At 39.1% G+C, this 11,663-nt stretch overlaps 1 long non-coding RNA gene across 1 annotated transcript; it reads left to right on the plus strand.

Moving 5' to 3' along the window:
* The first annotated feature begins 3,146 nt into the window (after nucleotides 1–3,146).
* On the plus strand, nucleotides 3,147–4,329 carry LOC149115559 (uncharacterized). The gene is made up of 2 exons (XR_016206084.1): nucleotides 3,147–3,848; nucleotides 4,086–4,329. It is a non-coding gene; the product is annotated as an uncharacterized LOC149115559 (long non-coding RNA).
* The last annotated feature ends 7,334 nt before the right edge of the window (nucleotides 4,330–11,663 follow it).

Consider the following 11,663-nt stretch of genomic DNA (forward strand, 5'->3'; position numbering starts at 1 on the left):
AAAAAAGAAGGAAAAGCTTCGTAGGTGTCCTCCAGAAAAAAATTCGTACGCGCGCTGATTTGAAGGAAACCCCCACAAACTATATATCAATAGAAAGGTTATAAAATGTAGAATTCGATAAAATTATATTCTTTTTTGTCTTAAGGTAACTTTAAATTTCAGGAAGTGAATAGAGTCTATTCCTAAATTCGAAAAGGGAACAGGATACTTCGAATTGCTGAATCACGGGTCATCAAGCTTGACGGAAAACTAAGAATAAAGGGAACTAAACAATTTTTAACTGCCAATGCAAAACAATTAGCATCAACATTGCATATTCACTGACGTGGTAATAGAGATCGACTACCACCATGTACTGAATAAGTGAAAACCTTACTGGTAGAAATTGCAATTCCACACCAATTTTCCGGATTTTCTTTAGTTTGAAACATATTGCGCACGGGCCCTGAAACGATCATACGATTTGGCGGCGATTGTGTTGCGTGCAAACAAGGAAATAGAAAAATCCTTGATGACGGATCCAAGAAGGCGGAGAGCTCAGTCATGGTATTTTGAGTCTTTTTGGCCACGTACAAAATTACATTAAATTTTAGGAAACCTGAAAAATAATAGTTTTCTAGCATAGAATAACACCAAGAGAAAATAATAAACCATAAAGGATCAAGAATGGTTAAGAATGGAGAAGATTAACACGGATTACAAACGACGAACTTGAAAACATTAGGCTAAACTTTTCAAGATGCGCACACCGTGACGTAGCCCCTTTAAGCCGTCATCGACATGAAGGAGTGGGGCGAAAAACATTCAACAGAAAAGGCTGTTAACGTTGGTCGTAGACGCGAGTATTCCTTCAGTTGCCTGTTTTAGAAAGAAGGGCAAAACGCATGCCATCAACGTTTTGGATGATACGACGTTGACAAAACACTGCACGGAACTCTTGAAAAAGAAGTAGCATTGCTTTACTGTGCTAAGAAAACTAAGATGGTCAAATTCAGTTTTGAGATACAGGGTAGTCATTCATGTCTGAGAGCAGTCTGCGCAATGCCGGTGAAATAAAATGAGGTCGACCCATAACATTATACGTTGATGTTCGTGGCACGTGCCACTGTAAGAAAACATCCCGTCTAGCTTCAGCGAATGAGGACATCAGTTTGTGGAACAAACAAGCAGAAAAGGAACAAGGTGTCAACTCACAACCGTAGTGAATTTTTAACATTTCTACGCATCCACGGCAGTAAAGTGGAGGTTTTAGGTCAGTATGTAGATAGGCACCGACGAGACGAATGAGAGCCTTGTCACTAACCATGATCACTGAAAATGAAGAAGAAAATTATTTAACACCATAAGTCTTTATTCTTTGAAGCAACACGGAATGTTTCACAGTACATGAAGCAGATACGAAGTACGCGTAACGAATGTTTTGTCTTTCCTTGACCTTTTAATCGCAACCACTGTGCCGCCAAAAAAGCAAAAACATGAAAAAATGTCCGACAATTTTGTTTGCAAATGAGAGGTCAACTTAAAATGCACCTAACCCCCAATTTTTTTTTTTTTTTTTGCTTAAACGAATCTACTTGTTATTTAAAATACTTCTGCGAAAAAATTCTTGGATTCGGTTAAATCCTCGATTTTCTGTGCCCCGACGAAATCTCGAAAATAGCTCCAAAACACCGCCATTTTGTTTCGCGACCGAGTTTGAGGAGAATGGGTCCAGCGGCTGCTGTGACGTCTACCCTGGAAGGTTGATTATCTCACGTCCTCACATTTCCTTCACTAAGTTCAGGATGGTGCAGTACACATTCGAAAAGTGGGCAGAAACGCCTTCCAGAAGTGCTATCGGCTGTTGCAGCAATATCCCAGATTTAAAGAAAGATATACTGTACAATTTACTGGCGATGATCGGCTAATGGTACAATAAAGACGTAAACGATGGTTGACTTTGTCGAACTGAGACAAGCGAACTGACTCTGTGAGAACCATTGAAGCACTCTCACTGGAATTTGTTCCGCAGACTTTCGAACGCTATTTTTATAAATTTTCTGCTTAAAGCTAACCAGCAATTTGTAGAAACACTACCGACAACCTATATCTTCCAATCCCGCAGTGTTTATAAACATAGCCGACTAACAATAAAGAACCGTTACGACCGATATACTGATAAATAAATAGGTCGCAACTGTACGCCGCCAACCAACACTTATTTCTCTTTCGATTTAGATAAAAGTCGAAGATTAATCGTTTAGAATTACACGATAACATTACACGATAATTGTTCGACTCACAGAGTTTTTCGCAGGTTTGGAAATCAGCAGTGCGACAAACATTCTGTGCAATGGTGTCGAAAATATGACCGCGTAACATTATCTGCGGGCCGCTTAGGGAACACATCCTTGTCGCTTATCCGACGAATTTCACTGCAAACTTTGAGAACAATTTACATTGGTTATTTGGAGTTACGACTTAAAACGTGTGACAATGTGAAATCGGTAATTGTATGAAATGTTTCCTTCCGCCTTGTTTCCCGCAGCTTCAAAAACACAGGTTCAAACAGTACGATTTTCAATCGATCGAAGCCAGTGTTTTGGAGGTCATCAAGTCTCGAAAACTGCAACACTTACGTCGCTCTTATAAACATGAAGCATTCCAGAAAGTAAAACACAAACTGGATTTAATAGAACAACCATACCTCGACAAAATACATTCTCGCTAAGGACAAATGTAAACGGGTTATAAATACGCGTGGTAGTCCTGTGTTTAGGTGACGAAATTACCATCCAAAGCAGTCCTTGAGTTTTCTTTACTGTTCGTTTGCCTGCTCCTCCACTTCTTATCTAGGTTTCCATTCCTAATATACAAGCAGGTCGACCGCAAAGAAGTCTTCCCCTTCGTCGCTTGAAATATTGTAATTTGCTCTCAAAGCTCCAAGCAGTGAAGCACAGTTGTTGGAGCAACTTCAGAATACCAGGTCACTTTATCTACATGTGCCGGTGTGCTTTCAAGAACGAGGTATATAACAATAGAACGTGCTCGATCAAAGTTTATTTCGGAGTCTTCCGAATAAAACTTAACTCTGACTTCAGTGATGAAAAAGAAATGATTCTAAAACAAAACTTGGACGTTTTAGTCCCAAAGTACATTGGAATGATTATTTTTTTTTTTTTTTTTTTTTTTCTCGAGCAAATACAGAAAGCTGACTCAGGCGCCATTGTGTTTGGTTCCTGGGTAGACGTCATCAACAACCGCCGCCCCAAACTCCCTAAAACGCGGTCGCGCAACACTTCAAGTGCGACTTTGAAAGGGTATAGAAAATCGAGGATTCAACCAAAGTCAAAAATTGTTTCGCCCAAATGCTTCAAATAAAGTGTGAATTTGTTTTAGCGAAAAAAACTTTGGGGTTAGGTGCACTTTAATTTTAAGTCACGCACTGCTTTTTGTTGTTACGTGCTACAATTAGAAAAACATCCTGTCTAGTTTAAGCGAATAAGGGCATCAGTTTTTGGAACAAACAGGCACATCGCTCAGCACGTACTTAACTTCCCTCATAGACAGTGGAAGCATTGTTCTCTATATATATCGTCCACAAAGAGTCAAGACACCAGTTTAACGGAAAGTAAGAGCTGAAGTCTCCTGTCTTCTGACAACCTCACCCACAAGAAATCTAGATCAGTTCTTGCTGACACGACTAGCAAAATGGTATGTATGATGGTTTAGTCTTTTAAATGGATATTTACAGTCCATTAATGAATTATTATGTTTTTTTAACCTTAAGTCTAACAAGGTTGCCGTGTCGCTTCCGTGTCTGGTTTCCATAGCTTTGTTTTCTTTACCCTCCTCCTCAAAAAGTGCAAGTAAGTCAAACACCCTTTCTGTTATGATGGTATTTCTTGGCATTTCTTGGCATTTACTATTTATGACAGTAAATTAAATTTCATAGTTTATCAAAAGGACACCAATTAAGGATACAGCATATCAAATACAGGAAATTTATGACCCAGGCTTCATGACCCAGAGAGCGGTGAGAAACCGACAATATTTTGCTAAAGTAAGAGATCATAACTCTTATACGTTAATAACTTGGCTTTCAGGTGTTGGGCAGAAGTGACGGTCTTTTTTGGTTTAGTATGCTTATATGCGGTTCAAACAGAACTTCTTTGAGCACTGCAACAGTTTTGAATTTAAAGTTTACGTTACAAGTTCACCATGGCCAAGTTACACTTGAGGAGTATTGCACGCTTATAGCATTACACGGATGGTTGAGTAAAATAAATTATAAGTTCAATAAGCTTACAGTTGTAAGGAGAAGATATGATAAACATGATACTGAATGAATTTAATCCTAGTGTTTTCGATATTTACTTAAAATTTAACTCGGAATAATTCATCCTTCTTGGAACTTGATGTTCCCATGGCATTCACATCACTGAGGTTATTATTAACGAGCTAAGAGTTTCGTAGAGAGAGATATGCATCTTGAAGGAGTTGAAAGAACATTTTTCGTTACCTAGACGGTAAATCTAGTTCAAAAGACATCTCGATATGTATTACATCGTCGCCTTACTGGAAAGTCTCATGTGATCCTGATAAATATGCGTCCAACGGATTGTTTCTGTGAAATATCTTACAGCTAGCCCGCAATACAGGCGGATTAGCGGGCTCTAGCGCGATACACGAGCGCGCGCGCTTCGCGCTCGTTCTCGTGCTTCGCGCGCGCTCGTTTATCACGCTAGAGCCCGATAATCTTACAGCAGACGAATGTAAGGGCAGTTCCGAGTTAAAACGTACTAAAGAAACCTTCGGTCACATCAAACTTTCATAAAGGGAAATGATTAATCAAGGGCTACTGCTTTTGGAGGAGGAGAACAAATGTCGTTTCGAGTAAATAAAAAACGAGTCAGTTTTTTGTTTTCTTCCAGGCAAAAGTTTCATAAATCGAAACATCGAAAAACGTAAAATATAAGCAACTTGTTTGGTTTATATGTCAGCCTTTGGAACAATTGATGATAGGATTAATAGGAGAGACTAGACACTGTCACATGCCAGCAGATTTAACTTGTTAAAGACAATTTTTGCCAAAAAATGTATAAATAGATATTTTTTCTTACATTTCCGGAGGTACACACGTGCGTTTGTGTGTATATGGTCTTTACGCCTCTGCCTAAGTTGACGAAACGTTTCATAAATCCCAACTTCACCGCCATGATTGTATTTCCTCATTTCGCTACCGACATAACGAGATCGACTGCATGCAGCAGAAGCCCCGGCCACCACCAGCCAGAGGAAAGGCAAAGCCATAAAATTTCAACTAATCTTCCCGGGACTGGTGCAAGAAATTAATTGTGCTCTGTATTTGTATCTCGTAAAACTTTCTTTTTAGCTCTTTTGCCTTTGTAGAGGACTTAGGACAGATCTGGATAGGCGCTACAGAAATATTTATTATTTAGCTCTTATTAACCGAGCTAAGTCGGTCTGTATGGGAGAATCTTGACCGAGGTCGTGAGTACAGACCGAACGCAGTGAGGTCTGTACACACGACCGGGGTCAAGATTCTCCCATACAGACCGACTTAGCTCGGTTAATAAGATGTTTATTATATGGCAAAGAAGAAAACATTAATTCGTTCAATAGAACTGGTTTACTTGTAAACGGAGATGGGCTTAACTTAAACCTGCCGAAATTTGCTCGTCTTCTTTACTTTTTTTTTTCTGTCGTCAGGCTTTTTGGCACTTCCATAAATGATTGAGAAGAAAATAAAAGAAAACGGTGAACATTTTTGTATTTTAGTTTGCTAGTTTTTCAACGCAAAATGAAACCGGTCTAGATGCCGGTCTAGATGGGAAAATCTAGACCGCGGTCAATATCGATTTCAGCCAATCAAATTCGTGAATTCGGTAGTTCCCAGTCCTTGTGAGACACAGCCATATAATAATAGTAGAATTCTACTAGTATACTTATGCAAATGCTGTAATCTGATTGGCTGAGCCATTGAACACTACTATCAGCCATTAGCGTGTAGTGGCTGGAGATCGTCTTGGAAATTTTGACTTTTCATGCAAATGGATAATTAAATTCCTGAGAAGTCTAAACGAAGAACATTTCCGGTTTCTTGACTTTTAAAATTTTGAAATTATTGAAAAAAACTGATGCGCGCGCACACAACTCAATTTCAAATGACAATTCAATCCGAGCGATCTTCTTCAGGCGCAAAGTTTAATAATACGTCGAGGAATAATTGGAAACCGTTATTTGAAGTAAATTTTAGTAAGATTTCTACTAAAACAATTAGATTATTCGCTCTCGATTTCAATGAGGTGATAGTTTATTCGGCCTTCGGCCTCATCAACTATCACCTCATAGAAATCTCGAGCTCATAATCTAATTGTTAATTATAACATAACTAAAGCAAGGCGCGCTCTGATTGGTTAATTTAGCGTCTACTATTTGCCCATGGGTGTACGCTGCTGACGTGTGTGCTAATGTTTACAAAGCAAATCTTTTGACAGACATTGTTTCCAAAGTAATGGCCGACGACCTTCTGCCAGAAATGCGAAACTGTCTTCACAGTTGTCTGAAGATGAATCTTTATTGAGTTACTGGTGTGGAGTCGGTTGTCATGAATGAATTTTCGCGCGCTTGTTTTCTCTTGTCATGTGAGACTACACGAAACATTGTTTTGTGATGTAGCTCAATAAAAGGACTTCTGTTGTTCCAATGTCTCAATGTTATGTTATAAAACAAATGGTAAACGCCATAGCGTGCACTATTGAGTTATGGATGCACTTGGGAGGTTTGCTAAGCACTCAAGAAGCTAGAGTTATCGCCTCGTGCGACTCTTACGCTTCTTTCGTGCTTAGCAACCTCCCGCGTGCACCATAGCTCAATAGTGCACGCTATGGCGTTTACCATTTGTTGATTAGAGTGGTCTGCCTGTGGTTTGTTGTGCGTTATCTTGCGACCCCTCGGGTGATCGCGTGATACCTCGCGCTGAAGTGCGCGTTAGAGCCCAGGCTTTTCACGGAAATATCACTGTTTTGAGTTATCTCCTGGTTGTCTCTGCCATAAGTGAAGATCTGCGTAGTAAGATTGCACTTGCATGCTGTGTTCACAGTCCTAAATAGGCCAATGCGGCTGCAAAAAGTATCTCATTATCTCCTTGAGCGGGCAATATGAACGGAATCCTACGCCGGTTATTGGCTGTGCGAGCAGGCAAGACCCGTTCGGGAATCCCCTCTGTGTCCCGCAAGAAAATCAATGTTCTTTTTCCATATAATAAATCCTTTATTGACCAAGCTTGTTCGGTTAAGATGGCTAATTATTATATGGGTGTGTCTCACAAGGACTTGGAACTACCGAATTCACGAATTTGATTGGCTGAAATCGATATTGACCGCGGTCTAGATTTTCCCATCTAGACCGGCATCTAGACCGGTTTCATTTTGCGTTGAAAAAGTAACAAACTAAAATACAAAAATGTTCACCGTTTTCTTTTATTTTCTTCTCAATCATATATGGAAGTGCCAAAAAGCCTGACGACAGAAAAAAAAAGGTAAAGAGGATGAGCAAGTTTCTGCAGGTTTAAGTTAAGCCCATCTCCGTTTACAAGTAAACCAGTTCTATTGAACGAATTAATGTTTTCTTCTTTGCCATATAATAAACATCTTATTAACCGAGCTAAGTCGGTCTGTATGGGAGAATCTTGACCCCGGTCGTGTGTACAGACCTCACTGCGTTCGGTCTGTACTCACAACCTCGGTCAAGATTCTCCCATACAGACCTCCTGCTCGGTTAATAAGAGCTAAATATTGGCCTCGTTCTTTCCTTTTGTGTGTTTATGGACCTCGACTCCGTCTCTGTCTTCTCGGTCCATAAAAAAGGCCAAGGCAAAGCTCATCCGAGAAGGAAGTAGTCGCTTTGTAACCTCTCATTTTTTCACCTTTTTCACTTCCTTTTCAGTGTACGACAACAGCAATCATGCAGTTGCTTTTCCATGTTATCTCGTCGAGCGTTTGGTTTTCTCTGGTGGTTAGGGTGAGTGACATCAAATATTTGAATCGGTGGTCAGTTCAAATTGATGGCGGGAAAGAAGAAGCCGAAAGATTGGCGAAAAAACATGGCTTCGTAAACGAAGGCAAGGCAAGTTTAATGCACGTACATGTACCTGCTTTGCTCTATTTGCGATTAGAAGAAAATAAACTTGTCTCCCCATTCCTAGCTGTTAAAGGGCTAACCACATCTCAGATTACGATAAACGTCCTACTTGGGTGGATATTTCCCTTTGTCGGACCTTGATCTGTAATTTTCTTAAACGAGCTACAAAGCCAAGTGCGGCTTTCAATAGCGTCATGACACAAGCTCGCGTTCTTCCTTTTTACTTACTTGGAAGTTGAGAACCATCCTATTTGATTGTATCAAAAGTGTAGAGACTTTCTTTAGATAAGGAATAGTACAATGAAAATTTGGTATGGAAATTTACTGAACATTTTGCAGTAAGGTTAAGCACAAGTGCAGAGGTACAGATGCAACAACTGTAGCATAGGGTAACCCGAAATCACTGATCCCCCTTCCGTGGACCCCAACTACGGACCAGGTCTATATGGACTACCGTACGGACCAGGCCTCACGGACCTCCTCCACGTACTACCCTAAAAATAAAATAAAGACGATAAATAGAAATATGACTTGTTAGTTGCCTGGATAGCCCACTTGTGTCAAACTTGTGAAAATTTAACTATTACATGAATTGTACACTTTGCTAATTTAACAGACTTGGGCTCAGGCTCGGGTGCAAGGGTTATTTAATTTATGGCCTCTTCATATGAGCCCGGTCAACCAGGCTGGCTCGGTTTCCGAGATCTCGCCTTGCCACAGGCTTCCCAAGCTCAAAATACATGGTGTATGGGACAGCTTGTGTATATAGGGAATTGTATGGGAAAATCACTGATTGCAAAAAAAATTGAGTAAATAACTATCTAATTTGAAATAAAATTTTCCTACCTCAAATGTGTCGCGTACTTGTCCCTTGTGCCGATTTTAAAGCCATCTTGATGCCGTTTAGTGAAGTTATTCAAAACCGTCGTCACGCCACACTCGGTAGGTGTATGCCTACCGATTGTGTCTCTTGGAATGCATGAATCTTTCATAGACATTACATTAGCTTCGAATACAAAATTAGCGGCCAAAAAAGTCTTGGAAATTTTTTCTTTACAGATTTTGTGCATTGAGTTCTCTTCTGAATAAAATTCCTACCTGATTTTTATCACTTAGTCGCCAAATGGATACTCAAGAATTCAGTTTTAATTTTGGGCCCTTGACTCTGAAATTTTAAGCCATATCCTGGATCACATTATGGGCTCCTGTCATACCATAAAGCAGAAGTGTTCATCTTTTCTGTACTTGCCAAATAAAGTGCTCTGCATTGCGATATAAGGTTAGCCCTTGATGTATGTACCCTAGAGTAACCTTTAGTCAGGAGCCCATCACTAGGAGCCTGCAACCCCCATACTAAGCCCATGTCATGGTATTTTACAGACCGGTCTATTTTTAGGCTTCTTTTCCCACGAGAAAGGTCAGTTCCGGTCTATATGAGCGCGAATCAGTAAGGAGAAAAATGGCGACTTCAGATGGACATGTCAACCTAATCTTCCGGTGAAATTATAAAGTCCGTGCTTGTGATTGGTCACTGAGGTTCCTACGGGGGTCTGAATTCGCGGTAAATTCAAACTAAAAATTGATCGGTCTGTGAATAGTCCCGGACAGGAATAATTGGGGTAGTTGTACACTCCTAGTGATGGGGGTAGCATTCAATAGAAAACGAACATATAATCAGGAGATAACCAGGAGAGATCGGTGCAGTCATCTTATAGATAAAGTCATCGAATCATCATAAATAATGAATAAATCAAATTTAAAGTTTTGAACGATTTGTATTGAAAATCTTTACAGTATGCTAATAAATTTCATTATGCTAATTACTTATGCAAATCAGTTATTCAAGTTAACGTCCGGTCAAATTGATAAGAAAAAATGAAGATTTGAAAGGATACATGTCCTATTAAAGAAGAAAAATTATTTCCAGCACTGCAGTACCTAATTTTACCTATGGCATAAATTACATGAAGCAGCAGGTGACATCAGATATTTTTATTATTCTGCTAAAATTGATTTGTCAATAAGGTGGTACCATTTTTCAGTCATACGTAATGTAAAGGGTAACTTATTGGTATCTACATGTAGTATTGTCACATGAAGAGCATTCTGTTTCTTATTCCTGTGATACTGAGCACCACTGAAAATTGTTTCTATAGTCCTTTGCGTTTAAAAATCCTTCAAATATCCATCTCCATGAAGTCTCTATTCATTTAAAACTTAGAGCTACGAAAAACAATAGTGTCCGCAAACTTATTATCTTTTTTCACCAGAGCAAATTTTACAGATTTTAGATTTTGCTCACTGTAGTTAAAAAGATGATCGAAAAAGGAAACAATAATAATTAATATAAAGGATTTCTCCATAATTAAGCTAGTTAACACAGAACAAGAAAGTTTCTTATTATAGATAAACTTCCTGGAAGAATGCTGAAAATTATTCTAACCTAAAATTACTATGTATAAAGCCATAATATACATCAGTATTGATTTCAGACATATCAAGAGCTTTTATCCAGCAAATGCTTATGTATATTCCTGTAACATCCCTAATAGAAAATCAAGAATCAAAAGGGAAATAGTACAATTACTGACTTTTTTTATTTCGGTATAAATCCTTATAAGATTAAATTTGGAAATACAGTTAACAATAAAGATTAGCGAAAAAACTGAGCAACGACGTTTCGGTGTCATCCTGGCACCATTTTCAAGTTAAAAAATATTTGTGCGAAAAGTAAACTAATTTATACCAATGGTAGAGGTGCGAAATTGAATAAATTAAGATTAAGATAGCTGTTCAATGTTCATGTTCATTCCAATGAGGTGTCAAACACTGGTAATGAGTTCAGTGTCTGTTCAAAGCCTAAACAAATACTTTTGCGCGAATGGAGTCTGACTGTGTGTTAAGGCTCGGTTTCTTCTTGCGAATCCACAACATTTCGTGGATCAAGCAATCGAACTTTCCCTGACATTTCTTTAGGATCTTAAAGTTGTTAGTCAGGTCACCAACTGTATCAACTCGGTGTTCATTTTGAAGGTGTTTTCCGATGGCGGTAAATCGGTGTTCCTCAATGCGCTTGTAAAGATGACGGCTAGTGTAACCGACGTATTCTGCATCACACAGATCACATATATAGTTATAAACAACGCACTGTTGATTGATCAAAGGTGGTTTTGGCTCTTGTACTTTGAGATCATCGCCAATTTTACGGCTTCTGAACACCGGCTGTAGTTTGTGATCAAGTTTATTACTCAAGTCCGAGAGATGTTTCTTTACTATGTCCGCTGATTTCTGGTCTTTAAAAGGCAGGACAATGCGGTAGATATTCTCTGTTGGAGGCGTCGATCTTGTGTCTGGTGACATCACTGAATTAACGAAACGGGTGATGGTGGAGTTCACAAGAGAATCTGAGTACTTGAGGTTAGAAAAGATCAGTTTAAGGCGTTCGCATTCTGTTGAGAATAGTTCCCATGTTGAGGACAAGCGGTAAGCACGGTTTAACATGGTTTTAACTAAAGATC

The sequence above is a fragment of the Orbicella faveolata genome, unplaced genomic scaffold, assembly GCF_042242905.1.
Source record: "Orbicella faveolata isolate gen_17 unplaced genomic scaffold, um_ofav_v1 contig_13, whole genome shotgun sequence".
In the NCBI taxonomy this organism is placed as follows: domain Eukaryota; kingdom Metazoa; phylum Cnidaria; class Anthozoa; order Scleractinia; family Merulinidae; genus Orbicella; species Orbicella faveolata.